This window comes from Anopheles merus, chromosome 3R (assembly GCF_017562075.2).
Source record: "Anopheles merus strain MAF chromosome 3R, AmerM5.1, whole genome shotgun sequence".
In the NCBI taxonomy this organism is placed as follows: domain Eukaryota; kingdom Metazoa; phylum Arthropoda; class Insecta; order Diptera; family Culicidae; genus Anopheles; species Anopheles merus.
The window spans coordinates 7259517-7285455 of NC_054084.1; the positions used below are offsets into that span (position 1 = coordinate 7259517).

The 25939-nt window shown below is 48.7% G+C and overlaps 1 protein-coding gene across 3 annotated transcripts in view; it reads right to left on the bottom strand.

Annotated features, from left to right (window-relative positions):
* The window catches only part of LOC121596927 (protein glass-like), a 71348-nt gene extending 46372 nt beyond the window's left edge, over positions 1 to 24976 (bottom strand). The window contains exons 1-2 of one of the 3 annotated variants that reach the window (XM_041922322.1): positions 24452 to 24976; positions 19344 to 20377 (exon numbers count right to left, since the gene is read on the bottom strand). The gene's annotated coding sequence lies outside the window, so the exon portion shown is untranslated. Of the gene's footprint in view, positions 1 to 19343; positions 20378 to 22476; positions 22767 to 22831; positions 23386 to 24451 lie in introns of those variants that run through there. The other 2 variants (XM_041922324.1, XM_041922323.1) reach the window with 2 other exon arrangements.
* Positions 24977 to 25939: the final 963 nt, after the last annotated feature.

A 25939-nucleotide genomic window follows, 5' to 3' on the forward strand; every position in this document is an offset into this window, starting at 1 on the left:
CATCCGGGTTCGGGGGGGAGATCCAGGGTGGTGTTCGGAGAAAGAAAGGGTGGACCACCTGATGCACACCTCCCACCGGTTGGAGACACTTTTTTTATGCACTCACGGCTCACGGCGGGACACTTTGGGCGGCGGGTTTGGGCCCCTAGCGGCGGAGCAGAACGGAGACATATAGAGTAATGAGTCGGTCTGCGTGTGTGTGTAATGTTTGCTCTCGATTTGCTTGAAACTGGTTGTTACCCCGTTTCTAACGAGAAGGTGATATAAAATTACGAGTTTTTAATTTTACGACAAGCGTTTAGAAGCGTGCTTTAATTGTAATGAGCATTCCAAGGAGTTGGCTGGCTGGCTGGGTGGAATGTGGCCGTGGTTCACATTACATCGTCTTTAATTGTAATTGCAAAGCATACAGAACTTGTACCAAACTTGAGTAAAAAAATCCCTTTATATTTAACATTATTGTTGAGGGAAGAATCATGAAAGACTTAAATGAACAAAAAGCGACTAAAATCCGAAGTTATGTAATATCATTTTAAATCCTCTCGATTAACCTTGAAAACCCATCGAATATTGAAGGTTCCCACGGTTCATCTTCGTTTTCGGGGGTTCACCATTCACCAAAAAAAAAAAAAAACGAAAATCCGCTGAAACAAAACAGAACTCCATTGTAACCGACATCGAACCGGTACGGGGCCAAAAAAAAGTTGACAAAATTTGCATAGTGTCAACAATTAATCATAAATTAATTCACTTCCCTTTTGCCCCTTGCCTCCGTATCGTTTAATCGCATAGCGTGGAATCAGCGCCGTGGTTTTTCTATCTCTCTCTCGTTCGGGAAGGTGTTAATAAAATCGTTCACCACCGCACCCGCACACATTCTGCCCTTCGGGGGGGCAGATTAAACGATGCCTCAAAACCCGGTAGCCAGAGCGCAAACTTCGCACGCGGGTGTGATGTTGTGACGGGAACGGCGAGATGCAACCGAAAGGGGTTTAGCGAATGCACCCGGTGGCAGCTCATCTCTTCAAACAACGACGTGAACCACGGTGTACCACAATCGCCCGGCCAGGCCGGAGTATTTTTTGGTCAATTATAAGTTTATTATTTTAATTCGGTGGCCCGGTCCGGATCGGTGCGGAAATGACACCTCAATAAACTGCGCGCACGAACGGGGCTCACGAAGGAAGAGCCGCCAAGGGGAGTGCATAATTATCACCTCGAGACTGTTTTTTTTTTTTTGTTCGGAGGGACCGTGAAAGTTTCCTTCTTCAAAGTGCGAAAGATGGCTCATTTATTGCATGCACGCGCGTGTGTTGGTGGATGGTTGAAGCCTATTTCATGCTGGTTTGGGGCACTTAAGCAGTATCCCCGGTGCGACTCATCTCGCGACCGAAGAGGATGGGCTAGGTTGAAGTCAAATAATGTGAACCCATCACCCTCGATGGACCCCTGTGGTGTGGGGCTGTGTGTCTGTGTGTGTATCTGAGGGGACAGATTAAGTGGTACAGGTTACTGCTGAAACTGATGCTTTATTCTTTCTTTTTTACAGGCAACACCAAAGCGGGCGAAGTGCACGTTGGGTGTCGGTAAGAATGAGCATTTTGAGCTAAAACATTCGCCCCGCGATGATGCTCTGATGGCGATGAAAATGACGATGATGAGGATCGTCAAGTCATGCTCACCCCCCAAAAGTATGCGGTGTATGCGGGTCGGTCAGTTTTACGAGCGCGAATTTTGCCAGCTTGTTGCGCCCGCGAGCTTTTGTGCTGCGCGTACTGACATTACGTCCAATAAACGAGCGATGATGAGCGCGTGAGGTAAAATGCAATAAGAGCATTAAAAATGCTTAAGAGGGTTATTATTTTTTTTTTTTTTGGGAAGCCACAAGGATGTCAGTTTCGGCAATGAGGTGTTCTAAACGTTCTTATTAGTTGGTAATGGGGATGTACTTGTACAATAAGCACCACGCAAAGGGCATGGCGTTTCTGTTTTATTGCATACGGAACAACGGCGAGTGACGGTGACCTTCTGCGTGTTTGCTCTGCGTAGGCAGGCCAGCTACGCGGATGGACCATCTATCGCGCCCGTAGGTCCGTAGGATTTGCGAAGCCGCCTGCTTGCTCTGGTGGAGAAAAAGTGGAGTTCCGCTCCGGTATTGGTAATAAAGTTTTATGAAAGCCAACAAATGATGACATTTATGGCGGTGGTTTAACATGCGTTTAGGACGGGGGATTTTCGCACCGAGTGCAGGATTTTGATGCGGCTTTGTCTGCCTAGCTGTCTGTCTGTCGGCCGCTAGATCAGAACCTTGGCTTTAATTGAGGGTGTTAGCAAGCGGAGAGGCTGCATGGTTTCGTGCCTATTTCACAACTTATTGGTACTGTACTGGCAAACTCTTCTTCCTTGGTTCGCCATTAATTTGATACCATTTCTCCTTCTTTACAGTTACTCGCAAACGATTATATGCAAATGGGAAACTAATACCAGACACGCACGCACGGCAACTATTGCTCTTTCTTCGCTCCTCGGGACGACACCTTCGACACTGGCGTTTGCGATGAAGTTATGATACGTTTGTGTACCTCCCCTAATTTTCAACTCCTACCCACTTTGGGGTTAGAAGACAAGCTCTGTATCGTGTCTATGACGCGTCATATCATAGACACGGTGCATGAATCCTCCTCCCTTTTACCGCACCGCGTAATGAAGATATGCAACAAAGCGTCTAGTCTTATGTGTGCTGCGTCTTCGGCTGTTGCCCTTTTTTTTGTACCCACGTTACTATGGGCGTACCGAGCCAAACCCTCCCTCGCGGGCACCGCACCGGATGCATCTCGAAATAAAAGAGACGCTCGGGGCTTTATTAATAGTCACCGTTTGAACCGAAGCGCGAAGGATACGACGTTCACGCGATCGGTTTCCGCATACATGGCATGTCGCATGGCACGAAAAAAAGGGGTGTGTGTGTGTTCGATCGACAGGGCATGCCGGCACGGGGATGACAAATTTATCCACATTGTTTTATGATCCATCCATCCGTCCGCAATGGCGCAATGAGCGTGCGACTATTATCGTCACGAATCGAGCTGTGTGTTTGCGTAGATTGAGCAAACAGAAACCCCGCACAACGAATATCAATCAATTTCCTTGTTGTGTTTTTGTGTACCTCATCGTACCCCGCCTCATTCCACTGCGAGAAAATCATGAAGCGCACCGAGCAGGAAACTCCTCCGCTCCGATGCGCGCATCAATTTTCATCGATGTGCGCCTCGCGATGCTGTAAATTGCTTTTATTTTCGATAGAAACAGGCAACACCTCCGCCAATAGTATTTCTGTTGCTGTCGTTGTAATTATGCGTTCTTTCGCCCCAAGATGCACAAGAGAAAGTAAGGCTGTGACTGTCGCAAAAGGTCAATCGCGCGCGCCAGCACTAGTCCGTGCTGATAGTGTGGCTGCAGGTCACACAAAGGTAATGGAGGTAACGTTTGATTGAGTTTTTCTCACCTGGAGTCGTTGTGTAGAAAGGTTTTTTTTTGTCTTTTTCGGGAGATGTGGAGGAGTGTCTCTTCTATACATTGTTAAGGGGCCAAACCAAAAGCTGCGCCACGGTACAGCCTCTTAATTTTTCGTAACCAGCCTTCGTAGCCGCTCGTCATGTGATGTGTTGTTATAAGGCGGAAAGCGAACCAAAGCAAAAAAATGCTTCGAACAGTACAATTGATATTCAGCAAAAATCAATTCCCACGAGTTTCTCATCAAAAAGGCATCGCGCTGGTAGGTGACGAAGTAAAACAGTCACAATAAATAAATTCGCAACGATTGGTTGGGGACCGCCGATGGGTACGGATATGTAACCTCATAATAATCGATTATCTTGGGATGGTGCGCGGGCATTTGTTGAATGTTGCGGAGTGAAAGATGGAGGAAAAAAATGCACCAAAAAGAACCTCTTTTGCACAAATTCCTTTCTGTCAATTTGTCGGTTAAATCGCAACAAAAAAAGGGGGCTAAAAAGTATATTTTATTGGCATACATATAAATATGAGTGCTTACCCACCCGAATGCAGGCGAGAATAAATACACACTCTCAACAAGCCTGTCAGCCTGTTCGAGCGGGACATGTAGTGCTTCACTTAACGCAGCCGAAAATGTCCCAGCTGGACCTCCCTCCCCGCTGATCTGATGATGCATCGCCACTCTGTTGACCACCAAAGGGGCTGTACACATCGTGTGGGAAAAAGTATAAAACTTCATCGCTCATAAACGGATTCTCAGCCCCCTTCAAAACAACAATTTAGCGACACAACCATAGAGATACGCAAATTGAGCAAATCGTTGTGCTTGATGCGCTCGCCGTTTGGAGGAAAAGAAGGAAGCCGAAATTTAAACTCCATGACCACCGTAGACGCGGCCCGACCCCGACCGTGTCGGTAAGGTCAAGCTGCGTCCGGAATGTACGTACAATATAAAGTCCACCTAACCTTGCGCGAATTTGCTGCTGCTGTCGCGGTGAGAAACGGAAAGTAATAAGCCGCGCACATGGGGGATTGATGTGCCAGAATGTCCGGGCCAAACCCATCCCGAAATTGTACGAGATATCCCCCCTCCCTCGCGGTAATAGAGGAAGCCACTACAGAAACCATGTTCAAAATGGCATGATGAGGCAGCTGTTGCCACCGCCAAACTACAGCTAGAAGGGGCCGCACCCTTGTTGAAAAGACAAAAAAAAAACCCGATGCCGACCCCCTTTGGTTTGGGTTTTGGGGTGTGTTTTTGCGGTTGGTCCTCGAGGTCCGGAGCGGTGTCTTACGCGGAGATGTCGAGCCGTCCGACTGATGAGGTGATGAACTTAGACACCCACGCACGACGACCGTCCAAAACGCCGATCGACATTAAACGATGCGAACGAAGCCCAAGGAAAGCGCAGAAGTGGTCAGCGAGCGTGTCTTTCACTCTCGCGCCTGTTACCTAACGATACCTTGCTCCGGTTGTCGTCCAAATTCTTGACATCCCCACCACCAGCTGACGTTGCCAGCTTGGGCCAAGCCCAAGCAAGACTCATGCATTCGAGCTGGCGCTGGCAGGCAGCAGGTCAATCAGCCATGAAACATCCCCCTGGTATGACCTCTTCACGCGAGTTGGCGAGCGACATTTGATTAAATTAACACCGTATCGGGGCCACCTCCGGACGAGACTCCTCGGCACAGCGGCACACTCATTTGGGATGGCCCACGATGGCCCTTTTTTACCTTGCCAGTTGGCGGTGACTCCCCAACCACAGTGACACGATCGGTCACGATTGCGGGACCTGCACCTGGTGCCCGCTCGGTCTGTGCGCTGGCCTGGAATGTTGTTACGGTTCTCGCGTTTTTTTTGTGTGTGTGCAAAATTAAGCAGACCTCAAGGGAGGAGATACCAACCACGGCCCCCGACTTTTGATAGCTAGCGTGTACGTGTGTGAGGGTCAGTCATACGTCGCCTCTGAACCATGGACAGACACCATCGCGCTGAAGCGTGCACTCGCGTGGACTCACCGGTGTATGGGCAAAATAGGGCTAGGCACCGGGTCTCAAATGAACTGCGGCGATTTACATTAACATATTTGCCTCCTCGCTGTATCGCGACGGGTGTTGTTGCGCTTGTTTTTTTGCTCTTTGCCTTTATCTTACTGTGGTGCACCAAATCCTGCACCTAATGGGTGGCACCACACTAGAGGGGGGAACTACAAGAAGCCGTTTGAACATCGGTGTGGGGCTGCGCCAAAGGCTCGTCCAGGAGTTTCACGAGCATTGGCAGTGGCCACAGTAGCCAGCCAGGGCGTATAAGTAGCGCACACACCACACACCAATAGCGTACGGGCGCGAGCGCGTTCATCAATCAAAGGTGGGCAAGACGGGGAAAAAATCATTTACTTACAAACACACACACACACACACATACACTAGCTGCCACTTGAAAGTAAGCTTGAAGCTACTTGGAACTTCTGTCTCTAAAAGCTACTTTTGAAGAAAAAAAAAACTCCTCCCGTGAGCAGAAATGTGTGAGAGGTGTATTAGGTGCGTTTTTACTTTTCGGCATGTAACCGTAGGCACACGTTATCTAAATTGAATAAAACGATACATTCCTCATCCTCCGCGTAAGGTCTGAAGGCAAAGGAAAGAAGAGGAAGAAGAAGGTAGAGCGAAAAAAAATAACCCCGACCGAAACACCTAAACTGGTCCACTCACATTCCAAGCAGCACGGACCGCAACCGCCTTTGGACGACTAAGACGACTCGCACCGACGGATCGGATTGTAAAAAAACAAATGCTCCCCAGCCAGTGCTGCTCCAGTGCCCGTTCGATATGTGTACTGGCCGGGTGAGTTCGTGCAGCGGAAGGTAACCTCGGGATGGTGGATTTTTTGTGTGTGTATGTTGCTGTGTGTTGTTCGTGCACAGATAGGGGCGGCTGCTGCTGCTGCTGCTGGAGACTCCAGAGCGCTAAGTAAGTCCTCGCTGGCAGACGCGTTTAGTTGGGGCAACGTTGGGAGTGAATATTAGAATGTAAGATGGATTTTTTGCTTCTGTTGTTGTTGTTCGTTGGCTGGAGCTGGTTCAGTTTCGGGGCGCTTCTGTTTTGTTGGGGTTGCGGGCCTTCAAATGCGCTCTGTCGCGCACTGGGCGTCATAATTTTAAGAGCTCGGGCATGTCATTTTAAGAGCCATTTAGGCGTATATGCGTCTGTAAAAACTGCAGAAGCCTTGAATGATAAATCTTTGCATATTAGGGAAGGGTGAGTTGTTGTGTTCTTTTACTCTTCTACTTCTTCTTCGTCTCCTTGTCCAGCCTCTTCCCTCGAGAATGTGGAGTAAAAACTGTAGTTAATGGGGAGCCGCTAGTGTTTGTAGAGATGTGTCGAAACACTGGTCGATTGTAGTTGTTGAACTCCAGCATATATTCTGAGAATTGAAGGTCCCTAACTAGGTGTCGAAGTATCAATTAAAGCCTTGGCTGGTTTGGACACTTTCAATTTTATTTGTAATAAGTTATTCAACATGAGATAAACTATCAGAGAATTAGACTTATTCCATCAGTTCTTACTGTCTTACTGATCTTACTGTGAATATATTTTCAATGGACTTAATATCAATTCAGAAGTTGAAGTATTACATCCTCTTTCATCAACTCCTTTACAATAGCGGTTTTATTAAGCCTAATGAAAACTATAAATATTCTCACAACTTACAAAACCAATACGGCTTCAGTGAGTACAAGGGCTCCAATCTGTGCCCGTCGTCCTAAATCATGACCGTGAGGTCCTACACGCTGCCACAAGAAGCTGATAAATATGATAGTAATATATTGAAATGCATTCGCCACGGTGGTAGAGGTCAGCTTTGCGCCTTTGGGGTCGAGATTTTACCAGTAATCTCCTCCGATCCCTTTTCCCTCGTTCGCCGTACCTCCCGCGGTTTGGCGTCATCCGAGTACCCAGCAGCGTCTGAAATAAATTCACTAATCGGCCCACCACACAACACCGGCGTGCCTCCGCCCTAGGCACCCGTTGCTGGTGTGGCTCGCTGTTTGTTGGCTCGCTTACTCGCACGGAAGGGCTGGAATTTCATCGATGATCCATGCTCCGGCGTCCCTAGGACCGCTCGCGGGCGATAGTTCGCAAGCATCGCAAAACGGTGACCGGCGGGAGACTATCGGTGCGGTATGCACGGAACCCAATTAATGGGCAAATTCCTACCGTTTCGCTACGCGGCCAACGGTTTAGGGCTCCGGCCCTCGTCGCTGTGGCCTCGTGCATGATTGAATGGGAGATAATTTGTAACGATATTGTGAAATGGCCAGCAAACGGTGGTGGTGGTGGTGGCTTCTGGCACTTTGTTTGGGGGGGTTTTTGCTACGGGGAAAAGAGCACGTTTCACCCGTGCCATCAGAGTTTTGAATCATTTGCGTGCACATCACATCGTGGGTTTGCTATTTTTGATTGAAAAAAACAAAAAAATGTCGCCTACTTTCTCGCAAAGCATACCGAAGTGTGTTGCTGATCAAAAAATGTGTCTTTTTGCCTATTCCAGCTACTGAAAGGGGCAAAACCAGATTCATTGTGGGTGGTCAGCAGGACATTCAGGGGTAGAAGATGCTAGTCTGTGGATGTGCATGGAAACCATACCGACGGAATTCATCTGATAATCGGCTACCCGAACTGCATTAATGCCCTCCTGCTGCGCGAGAGGAGACAAGATGTTGCTACGCTCGTTTTCATTGAGCCATTTTGTGGTGCGATTGCATCATGCAATGCGCATACTACATGCAGCTGGGGACGATTTAGTGGATCGGTTGCATGCAAAACCACTCGCATGCAGAGGCGAGAGTCCCCGGGCGATCGATTGCGATCTTGCCTACATTAGCGGATGCAAATTTGGAAGAAATGATGCAGCAAATATTGCACCGGCTGCCGGTGCTGTATGCAAACATTTCCAGCGCGCAAACACGGCATTAGCAAGGGATGTGCGAGACGACACACAGCACGGGGAATGCATAACACGGTTCGTGTGGTACTGGATTTAAAAATCATCATAATGAACTGTTCGTTTCTTCGTCCATCGTTGAAGTCGTTCGTCTGTGGATGTTCGTTGCTTTGCGAGCGAATGGCTTTTTGTCTGCTTGTTGCGAGGAGTGATAACCATTAGTAAGGTTGTTAGGCCATTGTTAGCTGAGAGGCTTACAGGGTACGTATTTGGAGCTTCGCGAGATAGCATCGTATTTTTGTGCAACGTGGAAAGCATAGAGAAACATTAGACAGAGTGATATCCGAAAGAGATGGTTTCTTTTAAATTCAAATGATTGTTTCCTGTCCAAACATGTGTTGGTATTGAGCGAAGGAAATGCTTTCGTGTCTCATTCTCTCTACCTTTCCTTCCTATCCCACCAATCCAGTCAAGGAACCATAATTTGTAGCTAAATTAAGTATGCTTATAATAAATTAATACGTTAAACATGCGCGCGCGTATGCAGATACACACAGTGCTATCACCAGCCGGAACAAATGGCGAAGCACCAAATGAACACAGCAAACAAATGGAACTGTTTGCTATTGATAGAAAACAACCGCGCGACTGCGGGATCATTATGCCTTTTAAAGTTTGCGTACGCATTCGCCCTGGCGCTCACGAATCGCAGAGGCAGAGGCACAGAACGCACTCCGAAGGCTCCTTGTCACACAACGGGGACACAACAGGGAGGGCTGTCTGTGGAGATAATAGCTAAGACCGCACCGGTACCGACCTCACCACACCGTTGCTATGGAAAGGATGGATTTAAATACAATGCACCGCGCCATGTGTGCGCCAATGCAAACGGGATGCAGGCGCACGGAGACGACGCGTAATTAGACGTCTCGCAGCTTTTTGTTCCGAATAGAGACATCCATTAGCGAGAGAGACACAAGGCAACGGCAACGTCTATCGGTAAGTGCCATCGGGAGATGCCGGTGGTGAGGTTGTGTAACGAGGATGTATCGATCTGGTTGTTGTCGTTGCCGATGTTCGATGTCGAGCGGAATGCGTAGCGCGATGATCTCAATCGTTAGCCGGGGAAGCGGGAGAAATCGAGACCGTTTAATTGAGCAGGCTCGATACAATGTGTTCGCCGGCTTAGTGCGTAGACATTGGCGATAGAAAGGTATGTAGGTTATTTAGAGCAATTACTCTGAGCATTGTAACAGAACTGAATTAATCAAGCTTTTGCATGTAAAGTCCATCATTCAACAGTTTATTTGAATTGCATGAAAAACTAAAGACAAATTTTCTAAGAAGTCATCCTCCAAACACCTTTTTTGTTACTGCTGCTGCTGCTTCTGCTGCTGCTAGGCTCATCTCACAAACAATCAATTTTCCCACCGCCATCAAACGCCACGATGATAATCTCACGAACGGATCAGCAAACCTTGTGATCATCTTCACTGAGCTTTCTTCCGGAGCAAAACCAACCGATCGGCTTGGTGAAGATCCAATGTTTCCACCTTGTTTGGGGCAAGCGCTAGGCGGTCCGCTACCGAGCACAGGGTTAAGCATTTTCGGCTAAAACATCCATCAAATTGATTACACTTGTGCGGTTGACGAACGGACCGGAATGGGAGGGCGTTTTGGTGAGGCATGTTCAGCAGCCCTGTCATAAAAGCAGGAAGTATCTCTTCAATCAGTGGGCCCTGGGTTTGGAGAAGCCCCCGTGTAGGAGCGTAACCACCGGTGTATGTGGGCTCATCGTTAACTCGATAAAGACTGGATTGTGTGTTGGTTTTTGTTTCTGTTTTCAATTTAGTTTTTGGTTCCCGATTAGTGGCCAAAAAAACACAAGAGGGGTACGAAGCGAGGTGAAGGAGCTACAGTTGACGAGCTAATTCTTCTCTGTTTCTTTGACGAGAGCTAGTTTTGGGTGTTGAAACCGGCTCCATGTGGTGGATAACTAGGTTTTTGGAATGTTTGATGGCGTGTGTTTTTTTTGGCAAGGCGACAAATCATCTTGATTTACCAACCGCTTAATCCGTCCATTTCCCAAGGCTGGCAACATTCGAGCGAGGTGGAAGGGAACGCCACATTCGCATCTAATAAAAACTAACCCACCCCACCCATCCCAATACAAAGGCTCACACTGGGCATAGCAGTTCAGATATTAAATTAAAGATAAGTTGATTGATTAGCCAGATGATCCGTGCGTTCGGCGATCAATCGGTCTCGATCACACACAGCCACACCGGGGATGTGGCTCCATGCGCTCGCCTGGGTGCGGTCTCCAAGCACACACACACACACACACGCACGATAAATCAAATTGCAGTACCTAACCCCGTCTCCCAGGGAATGTCCGAAACAGGAGATACGTCGTGCGGTTTGTAACCCGTGTGCGTTCGTCGCTTGTTCTTTTTTTTTGCGCGCCCGGGCACGTTCGTGCCCCACACTAAAGCTGGTCGATAAAACTAGACCGCCGCGATTCATCCGATCCTCTGCGCTTAAATTGATTAATGGTTTGCAAAGTCTCCGGCGCAATCCCCCAACGGGCACTGAAGGCGCTTTGCCGGAGGTTCCCGCTGGGAGAATGAATTTTGAAACCGTTGTGTGTGTGAGTCGCCCTTTTTTTTGTTTCAAACTTTTCCCCGGCAGATGTTCCTTTCCTTTATAGATCACTCCGTGCAGTGCGTTCTTGTGTCACTGGTGTAGCTTCCTGCCCTTTTCCCGCAGTGGTATCATGTTAATTTGATGGATTTGAGGTTTGCCTGTTTTTTGTGAGTGTCTGAATTGGCCCCATTTTGATAAAAGGTCGAGCGAAATTGTCATCCCAAAAAAAAGTGGAGATACAAATTAACGACGAGGCAGGCTTATGACATAGCAGAGTATTCAATTGCAGACGCAGTAAAAGCTTCCCACCCGTGATGATCGAAGCAAATCATGGCACGATGTAATAATGATGATACCGGATCGGAACAGATCACATTGCATCGGTCGGGTGAGGTTTTGATAGCTTAAAATCTGAGAAATCATCATCAAATTGGAATCGTATGACAGATTTTCAAAACACGATACTCCTCAGCAAAAGGTGAAGAGCGTACAGACGCTCACCAACAACAAAAAAGATGATTGATGTGAAGGAAATTGTGCATTAGAAATCGATGTTTGATCGGTCGAAAGCATCTTCCAGGCACAATCCGATCGTAATTTAATAGGGCCCAATACAATACGCCGTTCAATGCCCCTCACGCCCTGAAAGTATGCAAATGGTCGCTTTGGAGTTTTCTTGAGCAGATGAGGTTGTGTTTTTTTTACGAAGCACCGGAAACGCTTTTTCCTTCGTCGGATGAATATTATCATTTGGGCCGTAAAGTGTGATCAACTTGTCATTTGTTCGTTATTGCAATCACTCGAGCGCTCAATAGCGAGATTCGTGTGCTCATCCGAAACGGTTTCATCGATTTCAGCCTCACGCAAAACCGTTTCCCTTCACGCCCAGCGATTGATTTGGTGGTGGTTTTGTGAAGGCTCTCAAAAAAATGTTGAATCGGTCCCAAATCAATTCCCCGGCAAACGTCGGAGACATGTTCGGTTGGTGAATTTGGAGCAGCACCCGTAGCGACGTAATTCCTACCGCCGCTTAGCGCGGCCTTTCTTCTTTCGCTTGGATTTAATGAATCGAATTTAAAGAGAAAGAAATCCACGTTGCCGCCCTTCATTAAGAATGTGGCCCGAAAAGTCTGAAGCGCATCATGCAACGTTTGTCGCCGTGTGGCTGTCATCCGCAACCGGCCGTTCGCTCGCACCCGTTACGGTCTAACCCGGGGTGGACGAGGGAGGGAGATATATTTTTTTAATGATGACACTTTCGATTCGACTGGATGGCTTCGCTGGATGTTCGATGTACCGTTGTGGTCAGCTGCACTGGTAGACAATGTGCTCATGTGCCCTCGCGTCGATGAAACAGCGAGTGACAAGCGAGTGAGGAAGGTACCCGACATCTACCGAGATTTCTTTTATTGTGTCAGCCCCACTTTTTCCCCCCTCCGTGTGTGGAAGATGTTGCATGTACAAAACGGAAAATTGATTGAAGATCTGGAGTACGAGATGGGCAAGTGTCGCCGCCAGTAGGTCAGCGTGTTACGAAACGTGTGGCGCGAAAATAAAAGTGTGTAAAATTAATGTCACTCATTGTGACCGGGGAGCACGAAACGAGTACATCTGCATAAATGGGTAAAAGTGGTATAAGGCCAGTGGATGAAACTCGCTGATAAGATGTATGGAGCCTGCTGAAGCTCTTCTTTAAAGTATTGGGCATGATGAATCTGAGCTTTTGTTGATATGGATCTGTTTAAACAGTGCATTTATAAAGCTTCATTTCATAAGAAATAGTCATTTGACTTTTGAAAGACACTTTCGGGTAATAACAATTGCAATATGATACGGAACTCAGTCCCTGAATGGAATATGTCTTTTCTGGTATTATTTATTAGCGTATTTAAATTTTGCAAATTATCTACAATATTTTTACTTTTCTATTTGTCTTTCAGTGGATAAAACACAAAAACAGACAATCTAAAATACCAAACACCTTGCTATATAAACCTTGAACGTGTCTCATCCGGTTCGAAGGACCACAAATCGCTACAGCGTTATCTGTAGATCTTTCGGCGCGCTTGAAAAGAGACCTTTCGGAGACACAAATTCGAGCAGCAGAATTAATTTGCGAGACCCGCGCGAATCTTCCTCTCCCGCAGATCGTATCGCAGTCGATAAAAAAGCACCAGCATTTTCGTACCGCAAGGTATTTTCCCATGCCCACGAAATGCCTAACCATCGACCGCACACATTTGTCATCGATACGCGGGGCATCGGGCTAATGAAGCCATCGCGCCGCAAACAAACACTCACGCAGCAAGAACGAGATCATTTAGCTAGCGCGCGCACCGAACCTGCTCGCAACGGGCGGCTCGCTAATAGGTGCTAAATATTTCTCCACCCGAACTCAGGTCCCCCCTCCGTTTGCTCACTCCTTAACACCCCAAAAACTACCCCGATAATTGGTGGTGGGAAAATCGGTTCCGCGCTTTACCGCAGCGCTTATTACCGTGCCCGGGTGATCGATTTTACACTTTACATCAAACAAATCGTGCAACATGGGGCGCGTATCTTGCAGTGCGAAAGAGAGAAGGCGCTTCCGCGTGTTGCCCTTCTGGGTGTGTGTGTGTGTGGATGTGGCAATGAAGAACGGTTTTCGTTTAGTCAACGTCACCTTGTCAGGACCGCCCCATCGTTTCCTGCCCTGGGCCTCCAGTGCGTGCTGAGCTTTGTTGTGAAAATTGAGAAGTTTATGTGAACGCGAACGCGAACCACTCCACAACACCACGTAGAAAGGGCGCCGAGGAACAGCTGCTGCTGCTGCTGTTGCAGAAGCCGGCACTCATTTATCAACATCGTGCGTAATTCGCTTCTGCATTCGATTTTTGCCGATGCGGCATCTTCATCGCCCGGGTTTTCCGGTCCTATAGGGGTGTTTTGTTGTGTTTTTTTGTTGATCTTCTCCCAGCTGAAGCTTCTGCTTTCTTCACTACTTATCCCCCCTCCCAAGCAGAAGCTACCGGAAAAGGGACGATGGGATCGCACGAAAAGGGGCAGCCCCTTTATAAGAAGATTAATTTCCCGCACACAAACCCTCTCTTAAACCGGTCGGCGCAACGGCTCGTTTGTGGCGGCATCGCGAAAAAACAGAGAAGAGAACATTCACAGAAAATGATGCGGATCGTGCTTTTCGGATCGCTGAACATTGAGTGCATTACTGTCGATCGATCGAGGGATTGGAAGCGGAACATTTCACCAAACGAGGGCAGCGGCACATTCGATTTGGAAGACGTTTGGGGCAGAAGATTAATCCCCCAAATCCAACCGCGATCCGAGCGACGGCGGCTTCAATCGCGTTCGATTGGGTCGGTTAGTCCTTCCCTTCTGACAGCTGCCGCGCTGGACAATTTTTGACAGTGCGGAGAAAGTTCGTTCAATCGATTAAGCAACGCTTTTTACGGGGGGGGGGGGGGGGGGGGGGGGGGGAAATGGAAGATCAAGACGATCGCCTGGCGTGCTGTGCTTCATTTGCATCTGCTGTGTACTGCTGTTCGTGCCACAAAGTGGGCTGGAAAATAGTGTCCCCCCCCCCATTACGAGGGCTTCGTTTTCCGTGTCTACTTACCCTCCGGTGCGGCTTGCAAGCATCGTTTGCTCCAGTTCTCATTCGGAGAGAAACCTTTCTTAATCGTGCGTTTAATTGGATTAATTTGAGTCCATCGGATTTGTGCCGACGTGTTGGCACTCTTTCCCAAAACACGGGAAGATGGCGAACCCCGTTCATTATGCCTTGAAGCGTACCGATCGAGCCGTGTATGTTGTGTGTCCGTCCGTGAGCCAAACAACATGATCAACATCGCGCGTCTGTATCTAGTTTCAATTTTTGACTGCCCGTCCAATAGGAAGACACGAAATATGAATCTCCCCTCTTTCGGCTCGCCGAGATGCTCGATAAGGAAATATTAATTGGTGAGCAGGATTATTGTGGGTTCGTAAGGCAATCGTCGAAAAGCGAGCGACACATTCCTACATATCTGTCGCCCAACCTGCCTGGGAGTCATTTGCATAAAATTATGTGGACCAATCGCCAACGAACGCGGACGATAGAAGAGACCAGTTTGCTTCGCTCGGTCGGGCGATGGGTGTAGAGCTTTTCACGGGTGGCTGGTCGCCCGTCTAGGCGTAGGATGCATCAAACGCATTAGTGAACGCTGGAGGAATAGAGCACACACGTACACGATTGGTTCCAACATTCCCCGGGTCCCGTTCCACTAAGCTGAGCAGCAGCTGTAGCGTTTACGCGTTCCACCAATCGTCGTCGTCGTCGTCGTTTCGGTTGATAATAAGTTGATAATAATATTCAATTTTATTCCATCGAGGCTGCGGTTGTGCTTTTTTTTCGGGGTGGGCGAACCAAGACATTGTCGTCTAGGAGCTTCAGTCGGTGCCGAACTCGTAAGCTTGTCGGACGACCGGACCAACATCCACTCACTTGTCCAACGCAGCCGTCCACATAAGCTACTTTCGAGCTACGAGTTCGCTTTCTTATTTCTTCAATCATTATTTGTTATATAAATCGCGATTTGGGGAGGTAAAAAGTTGAACCTGCCAAACAGTTGGAGGAGTAAACGTTCTTCACGTTCGCCTCCCCGAAGACGAGTTTTTCCTTCCCAGTCCCGATTGGTAGGAAACAAAAATGGCACCAATTAGGCGCGCATGGAGTCGAATCAAAATCCAAGCAATTACGCCGCCACCGTCGCTGAAATACAATTCCTTTCAGCGAGGACGAAAACTGTCGTCCATCGCGTTTGCCCGGGGTGGGGCGATGGAATGAAAAGTTGTCACCCGGCACGACCCGTGCCTGTGGTCAAGCGGTGTCCTTTCACCGCGGCGCGCTGCTTTACAAGGAAGTCGGTTTTTCGGTGTCGGAAAAGCGGCAGCAGTGTCGGGAGGGTTTTGAAAGCAAATTTGTGACCGGGAGACTTATTGGAGACGTCGTCCGGATGTTACTGTGGTCTCGGGTTTTTGGACATGGCGTTTTAATTTATCGTCTCCCAAAAGACTGTCCCGAATAGCCGTCGTGGATGCGCAAACTCATTCCCCAAAATGTCCTTGGAGCTTTCGCAAGATTTGTTTCAACTCCAATTATTCTTGCTGAATTTGTTTTGTACAGAGCCAATCGATCCTTTCCATTCATCGTTTTTGTATCCCCCTTCATATTTATCTGCCTTCCAGTGCCTGTTCCAACAATCGGCAGCAGCCAATGCGCATCCCTCACAACCGCCACTTGGCGTACACTTGGCGATCGTGAATCAGTCGCGCAAGCAGAGATAAAAGTTGATGTTAATGCGGCACTGCACCATAAATATATCGGACTGATTGTTGAGCTGAAAGCAAGGGGCGCGAACACAGGGGCGACAGATTCACAGAGAGAAAACAAGTGCGCTCTTGTTTTTTTTTAATGAACCCTTTTTCGATGCGGCTCCCCCTGATAGAGGGAGCCACCGTCAGTGGTCAGCACAACAGGTCCCAAGCGTCACCTTTCACTATCGAAGCAAGGGACCGAATTTTTATGACATTCGAAAGAAAGAGAGAGACAGAGAGTGAAAGAGAGAGAGAAGAAAAGATACTATTCACTCGTTTTGGAGTTGGTATGTGATACGTTTGTGATAGCGCAAAGAAGGAGAAGCTCCTTGCGTGCGTATGTTATGTGCGCTGTGAAACACTGTCTCTACCCACGGCCTCCGATGTTGATAAACGGAACGGAGGGAAGTAAAGAGCGAAAGAGAAGGAAGCAAGGGAGATGTAAAGTGAAAAACAAAAAACGCCAACTTGATCGATATAAAGGATGGACACGACACTCACACACCACGGACTGCTGGCCCTGATCGAGAGCAGATCGGGCGAAAGCGGACGATCCTCCTAAAGCTGCCTCCGAAGGTGAGTGAAAGAGGTGCGCGATTGGCGGTGCGAAAGTGAACCAAGCTGTGTCTTGAACATCTTGGACGGCAAACGAATAAGAAGCAAGCAAAAAAAAAAACCAGAGCCAAATGAAACGAGAGCACACACATTCACTTGTTCGCGCAAAAAAAACCCACCACGCATCGGCGTAGGTCCCGCGGTTGATGTCCGGTTGCGCCATGTCGCCGTTCCTGCTGCTGACGCGTAAATTCAAATCAAAAAGTGCGCAACTCCGGATCCACTTTTGCAGCCGCGAGCTGATCGCGTTTTTCACTCGCGCTTTTGATACCTTTCATCACCCGTTTCCCCTCGGGGTCTTGTTTGGTTTGTTACCGATCGGAGGCGTACATTATCTGGGTGCGCTTGTTCGGAAGATGATTCGCCCACTGCCCGGCGTGGATATGATCTTCTCCCGCGTCCTTTCCCGTTTGGAAAGTAGTCTAATTTATATAAGCAACCAGAGGAATGCTTTCTTTGGAGTGAAGAAAACGTACTCCAAAGAATAGCTCAGCAGTCTTGTTTGTCTTTAAGCGAAACGGATCTTGTGAGTCTCTCTCTCTCTGTAATCCAATATCTCTAATACCTTGTGCATCATTTAATCATTGATTTGTTTTCCCCAAATCGGTTTACACCCCCGTTCAGTTTTCATTCTTGCCAACAGCCAATTAACCGACATCAATCGGCATCCCAATTTTCTGCAAAATCAAACCTACCAACAGCACGCAACCGTTTTCCACCCCGTGTTCGCCAGCAATTCAACGTCTAGCACGTGCCCTCAACGTTCCGCAGCCAAGAGGGTAAGCACCGGTGGGTGCTTGATGATGCCTCAACGACTACTTACTGTTTATGCTTTTGCATTCAGCAGCTAGGCTAAGTACGCCGTTGTCGGCACAAGAAGTTCTGACACGACTCCCCCCGTTACCGTTCGTTTCGGGTGGGGCTTGGAGGGCTTGGAGGGCTCGAGTATCGCATTCGATCTTATGCTCTCTGGCTAGGAAACGATTGAAAAGAAAATGCAAAAGCAGTACACGCGAGTCTAGGCAGATCGTTCTTCGGCGGTTGCTTTCCGCTCATCATCCTACTCTTGAGCCCTCAAGAACGGTCGAATCATTTCCTCTATTTTCGTTCTCTATAGGCTTGCCGGTTTGCAATGTGATGCGGATTATGGTTCACGTTAGGGCACGCGTTCGCCGTCTATTGTATGCGGAGGAAGCATTGAAGTCGGATGCGCGCGTGCGCTCGTGTGTTGTTTGTTGCGATGCAATTATCGTTAATGAGACGGCAGACTGTTTAAGCGATTTGAATATTCGCGCCTTTTAATGAGTGGAAATTGCGGAAGAATTAGCTGCCGGTGAGTTCAGAGTTTGGGATTTCTGTTTGCCTGTTTTTCAGGATAATCAATGTCTAGTTTAATTAAATTATCTGTACTTTGGATGTAGAAGCTTTCATCTTTCTCGTCTTGAATATGAATGTGGTTTTAATCTCAAGGAACTTGATTTCTTCTTTGTAAAAGTATTAAAATCATCTTTGCTGCATCAAACTCCGTCTTTCACTGCAATTGGTTTCACTTTTCAACGGTACCTTTCTTCTTCGCGTGCACTGTGCCTGTGCTCGACCCACCTTGTGACACCACATACTGCCATATCTATGGCGTCGTGTACACCCACGGGTCCCCCCATTGGAGAGGCGGGCAGCTAATGACACAAACACATGATCCCCGCAACGCTACGATCGCTTTGCCGGTGCCTAAAGCGTCCATCCCGGAGCAAGTTGGAGCAATTGTTTTAATTAAAATGTATTCGTATCGAGAGCAAATTGAAACGTGTCCTCCCACCCTCGTGTGTGTGTGTGTGGCTATGTGTGTGAATAGAAACGTGACGCGATAGGCTAGCCCGGTTGACAGTTTGATCACAGTCACCAGGAATCTATGGGAGGGAGAGCAGGCGGGACAAAACGAGAGCGATCGCATCGCCATTTTTGGGAACATGGCCGCGGCCGCGCACTGTAGGAGGCAATTAGCGATCCGTGCGGCTGATATCGGAGACCCGGGCTGAGCGATGTCTGGAGTTTGCTCGATGGCCTGACGCTGAAGGCATTGGACGGAGTTGAGCGAAAAGCGTCGGAGTTGTAACAACGGTGATGCAAAGTGAAATTGACAATTTGGATGCGGAACGAAGGTTAGTTGAGTTGAGGGGAATGGAAGATTAGCGTCTAGACATGAAGACTTGAATGTAGTCGGTGAAGAGTTGAATATCCTGACTATAATAAGCCTTTTTTTTAAACTCACCTCAATTTAATGTCTTTGTTTCACAATAATCAGCAACAATTCTCCGCCAAGATTAATAATCCAATTGCTCTGAACACTCACCAAAAGCACACTATTTCACATTTCCCTTGAGTAATTTGTTCAAACAACACTTCATAGCGCCACTTTGCATGCTAACGCCAGAAAAAAAGCACCAAAAATACCACACACGAGCTTCGGCTGAAATTACGCTGTCTGAAGCACTACCGATGCTTGTCAAAAACTATGTTCCGGCACGTAACTCCCAACCAGTGAGAGGACGACCACCCTCAGTTTGAAGAAGACAGCCCCAATCTTTGTACTCGCAACGTGCAGACACACGCACACGGTGGGGTCTTCGATTTGGAGGGTCCTGCGACTGGATTGCTCCTAATCGAGATCGGGAGTCTTTCGTGCGCCGAGAGAGGGTACTCAAGAGATCACGGCTACAAGGATGACGCTTAGCCACGACGCCGCCCCAAACAAACAGATAATTCACTGTGCTGCTCCCCTCTTACCGCACGTTTGCTTTGGGCCGTGTTTTTTTTACGTAAAAGGCTACCCTTTTTGTTTTGAGTTTCGAGGAATCAACGTGACACTTTATTTACTTGCACCAGTACATCCACCTTTCTTCGAGGTAAGGTTTGATTCAAAACGCGACCCTGGAATGGGCTTTGAATGATTCGTCTCACTGCGGCTCAGCAGGCTACGGGACCACGGCTGTCAAACCTTCAGTTGTGTGTGCGAGCGCGCGTGCGCGCGTTCCCACTTAACGGGACGAGTTGAAACACTTCACTCACTTCACTTCTGGTGTGTGCGACCTCACTTCGTGACTTTCTTCCGGTTGATTTCACCCAGGCGTTGATTGTTATTTGGACACTTGACTTCACTTGAGCCGCAACAATGTTGGGCGACACTTGGGCAAGTTGTTCGACAGGATGCACACAAACGCACACACGCAGACGCACAATTAACACAGGAAAACACACCTTCAATTCATAACAACACAAAATTGCACTCGATTTGCACGGAAAGATCTGTGAAATAAATAAAAACAAAAAACAAATCCCCCCGAAAAAAACAAGGGTGTAAGAAAAGCTGGTACACGTCGCATCATCATCTTCATCTTCATCACCATTACCGCAAGGGAGATTGAAGGCCACCCGTGCAACAATGTCCTTAATCACGGAGCACACGCGCGCTTTACCACCACTCTCGTGCGCACACAAGGATATCAGTCACTCAAGCACGTCAGAAGCCCTTTCCCCGAGTGAAAGGACGTCCAGCGGGAACATCAGAGAGTGTGTCCGATGCGCTCGATAAGGGCTTGGGATGGGCTCTTTTAGTAGGTTAACCTGCATGCGAGCGGTTGTCGTTGGTTCAAACAAGAACATGAAAAAAGGTTCGTCGCCTGCTCTTTACCATCGTTGTTGATGTTTTTCTTTATTTTTTTTGTGATTTTAAAGATCGCACGGTCGCTCACGTCGCTCATACTCGGGCTTGCAAAAGTCACACGCGCACTTATTTTGACTTTCTGTGGGGCTTTTTTTGCTTCTTTCCGTCCCGTTGACCAGATTCTGTCGCGTAGGTAGGGCTGATGCTTGAAATTATTTATAACACTTATACAACGCTGCCGGGGCGAGGCGGGCAATGCAGAACGGGGAAGCTGAATGTCAGCATTTATTCGGGGACGGAAAGATGGCAAAGGTCGAGCAGATGGGTACGGGATGGGCCGGCTGGACGAGTGGTCGTCCTGCTAAAACGAGACGCCGGTGACACGATCCTCCGGGATGAGCGCGATGGGGGATGGGAATTTTAATGCAAACAGAGCGGTGACGCAGAAAAAAACCGCACCGCGCGGAAAGGTCAACTTCAATCTTGACGTTTTGCGCTCTATCAATCGACCTTCATGTGGTCATATTTTAGTGGACCTCTGTGCGTACCCGCACACTCCACTTCACCTGGCTGTAATTGTGAATCTCTTTATTGTGCCTTCGCGCGGTGCTTCTTCTTTTGCGGTGTGTGTGTGCATGTACTGTGGGGCCGTTTTGTGGCTTTACAAAACAATTTTATTTCCAGGGCGGACGTGAGGCAATTGTTTCGCGGACGCCAGCGAGCGCAAAACTTGAGCTCGATCTTTGGCCCCCGTGCGCTCGGAAACGTGCGTCAGCGTGGCGGTGGAATGCGCCGTGTTCGTCGCCTGCGTTGTGGCCCAAATCCTTTTGGAAGTGACTGCCGCGGCCGCGTGTGCTTGACTGCTATCATTTCCTTGAAGATGAGCATTTTGATGGCCGTTGTGGCACATGTGGCAGGTCACAAATGTGGTGACATTGAAAGGGCAGTTACTGTGAATCTGCTTCCATGTTTATTATTAAATTCAAGACTAATAACTTGGTATTTTAAAATTGAAATCCTCTTTCTATGCACAAAGCTGTGTATCTGTTGCTTTCAAATTAATTATGAAATATTTTTTAAATGTGTCCTCCTTCCAAAGGGACACGAATCCTTTGACAGAGCGCTGTGTATCTTTTCGAATTACTTTATCATCATCGCTGCCACATAAAGGTCAGTAACGGAACTACAATCTTGTGCGCACGTTGAGTGGTAGCTTCTTGCTTTTGCTGCCCTAAAGCACGGTGACTGTTTCGCCATAAATTGCTTCAGCGACAGAAAACAAAAGCAAAAAAAACCTTCCACACTCTTCCGAAAAGGGCTCCAGAAAGACCGATGGCTTGTGACGCCGTTTTGTTAAAAAAGACAGCGTCTGCCCCGTTTGTCATGGTCCCAGCCTGTTTCGCTTTTGCCCTCACTACCTATTGTCACCCGCTGCCTTCGGGAAAAGCGACCGGGAAGGAGAGAGAGAGGATCACTCTGCCCCGAAACCGGAGGAGTCACACCATTAATTAGCATCGAGCGACAGAAGAAGGCAGCATGGTGCGCCCCGGGTCCAGCTCGAACAAGAAACCACCGATGCAAAGATTGAAAAAGTTGGGAGCGAAATGGGAAAAAAATCCACCCCACACACACACACAAGCACACACGATTATACCTCGGGAGTAATTAGCGATTGTAACCGTAATCTACGCACAAGGAGGTGGACGAGTGTAATAAATTTTTAATAATTTAATCAACCAACCCGAAAAGTTCGTCGCTTGTCCGTCGCAGTCTCCGCGGTAATTGGGCAGATCGGTTGTGTGTGTGTGTTTTGTACGGTTTCGTTCGGCGCACCAATCTGATTTTTGTTTTTGGTGGTTGTTTGCAGGACTGCCGTCGGTTTTTGCATGCATTCGATTATTTTATTTTGTGTGCCGTTTCTGTATCGGTATCGAGTGCTGTTTCGTGGATGCCGGCCTTTCCCTTTCCCCGGGAGTTTGGGGGCAGTTTTTGTGATGCAGTCAAGCTGGTTACAGTTATCCAAGTTGCAGTGGGGGTAAGGCAGGGCGGTTCGGCACAATTCTGATAGGCATCTTTGGGAAAGCATTCTTACAAACCTCCCAGTTGTTTTGTGGTTGTGCGGATTACTTTCCAGCTCGATCGAGCTGTACGCGCAACACAGCAACACGATAAGGTTCTTGCAGTGGACGCTCTTAATCACCGCCACAATCAAGCGGTGCAGTACACCAACCAACGCAAAGGGCTTACTGTTTGAGGTTTAAATTAAGGCGAAATTGTTATCTCACGGGATCTTTCTCTCTGCATATCGCTGGAGACGTTCGATTCGAATGGGGATGGCAAGGTAACTGGTTCAGCCCAGTGTGAACAAAAAGAAATAAAAAAAACACATACACACAGATGCACTGACATCGCAAAACGCAATCGAAGAAGATAAAAACAGAAGTGTAACCGAACGACAGCATGCGGTAAACGTCTCACGGGTGCACAGGGATTGATACACTTTTCACTTTCTGTTTCGCACGCACGCTTATCCCGTTGTGCGGTGCAATCGAGAGCAGTGGCTGGCCGCGGCACGGCAAATCACTGTGGTGCATCCGTGCGACAGGCGACCAGCAATCATTTGTCATTATCTTTAATCGCGAAACACCGAACGTGGTCTCCTGTTTTTTTTTTGCTTGCCCTCCCCTGTGTGTGTGTTTTAGGGATCGGTCCCGCGTCTTTACTTTTCATTTAATTTGCATCATTGCTCGTGTTTTTACTTGTAATGAGACACTGTTTTGCTGTTGTTTTGGTTGGTTGCAAGGCACAGACAAAATCCACCGAAGCACGATTTATTTCATTTATTTTAACTAATTTCCACTCATTTGCGCACCGTTGCCTTGGTTTCTTGCATGTAAGTTTTCATTTAAAAAAAAAACATTCTGCTCGCCGCGTCCTCAACCGCGAGCTACACTTCAGCAACACTTCCCGACCCGCTTTTACGCACCGTCCGTTACACAAGGACCATAATTGAGGATGAGCAATTTACGATGGGCCTTCCTTCCTTCGAGGGGCGCGGGCCGTACCATCATCATCCATCACGCAATTTTTCCGGGTGCCATAGCTTCAAATCACGGCAGCACTGCGATTTTCTAGCGTCACTGCTTGCACCGGTTTTCAGGTTCGTCGCTTGCCTTCCATGTCACCGAGGCGAGTTTCACTTTTCTTCCACATCACTGTTCCACACCACTGCACAAATATCGGAAGTGCGTGCGGAACTAGTTCACTTGGCAAACGCATGGGAAGGCGTGTAGTCGAAACGAGGGATGGCCTCGAAGGAGACACTTCCTGTCTCTGGTTGGCGAAGGGGCACTCGGGTACGCGGGCAGGCGGTGTAAAGATATTAGTACACGGTGACGATCACTTGTCGGCGATCGGCAATTAGTCGCGCGGAGAGGCTACTGCAATCATCGCTCATACATTCACACAACGCACCGAGCCGTGCGTACTTTTCCACTATCACACACACGAGACGGCCAAACACAGGGAAACGAGGAAATGTGACACTTAATGATTGGGTGGATAATTTTTTTCGATCAATTTCAAACCCCGACACAGGATGTGGCATTGCTGGGGGATCGTGATGCCGTGGTGACTACACTTGCTCACTAGTTTAGCATTTGGTCTCATCATCAATGACTCACAGCTCATTTCATTTAACTTAAATTAAAATTCACCTTTAAAAAAAACAACGTTATCCTTTTTATTTGTCACTTGAAAAAGATAATCTTTTTCGTGTATTTTTACTCGTACAACACTTCTGCAACAGGAAGCACACACGATCGAAAGAACCGTCGTTTGGGCGAGCAAGTACGCGCGGGTTTGGGGCCAAACTTGGCGATCCGCACAAAACCAGCATCCGTGCTTGATGATGACGGGCGTGTAACGCGAACACCACGGCAGCTTGACACGGCGACCGCGACCACGGCAACGACGGACGACGATCTGTGCGATCAGCGATCGGTGAAGGTATGCTGTGCGCGCGCGCGACGGTCTCAAGACGGGTCGTTTTTTCCGTGCGACGACTACGACGAGACGATGCGATGTGCGCTCGGTTCCGCGCCAACCAGCAGGAGGACGAACGTGTTGCCGCCTCTCGAAGATGCTGCCACCGCTGCTGGTACAGCTGCTGCACGGCGGGTGCGGCGGGTACCGGCGGGCAGGCAGGGCAGCACTCTCGAGCACCACGTGGGGGCGGGACGACAAACGAAGCGCGCGCGCTCGTCCGTCCCGCTCGCATTGCTCTCGTTTCTGTGGGGAGCACCGCCGACGGTCTCGAAAATCAGAGCAAAACGAACGGATCTCGAGCGCTCGCCGATTCGGGTGGAGCGCGTCGCTCATCGGCCCGCAAAACCAGATGTGTGTGGAACCGCTCTGCTTCATCTCCGGAGAGTGTGTGGAGAGCTTTCGCAAAGAAGAACGGGCAACCGGGGGAGCGCGATCGATACAGATTCCAGCACGGTGGTTTCCATTAACGGGTTCGCTCACTGCAGCCACTGCCTGGACGATGCGGACCGAGATCGCTCGCTCGCTCTCTGCCACTCCGAGCAGCGTTAACTCTCTTGGCGAGAACAAACTCCTCACAGATGAACCGCTCCAGAAAAGGCGCTCTTGAGACGTTCAGAGCGACCGTGGCTGGCGACGGTGGCGAGAGCGGTAGACGCATCGGGATCAGCTTCCTTCATTCATGTTCGAACTCTCATAAACTACCAACAGCTACCAGCATCAGCATCGTACGCCCCCACCTTGAGCGCATGCGGAATCACCACGCGGAACCAAAAAGCTCAACCAGACGAACGACGGTCACTCACGGACAGCAGCAGATCGGAGCTTTCGGCACTCAGCATTACCCGAACTGGGGGGGGGGGGGTTGAAAAGAAGACGAAAAAAAATGGAGGGAGCGCACGAGAGAGCGCACGAAAGCTCGGTCCCAACGGCGTGGGGGAGATTCGTTCGTCGTTTGCCGGTGAGTGAGCGAGTGTTTGCGCGCGCGCGCGAGCATGCGATTCATCCGTCGCGGGGTTCGTCGCTGGTCGAAGTCTTTCGTTTGCATGTGCACGGCCCAGCGGTGTGCTTGTTCGACGCTGGGTGGGAGGCTGTGGTTTTCTGTATCAAAACAAAACGCGCACGGGTTCGGGTGGTCGGACGAAGCTCGGATACGGCTA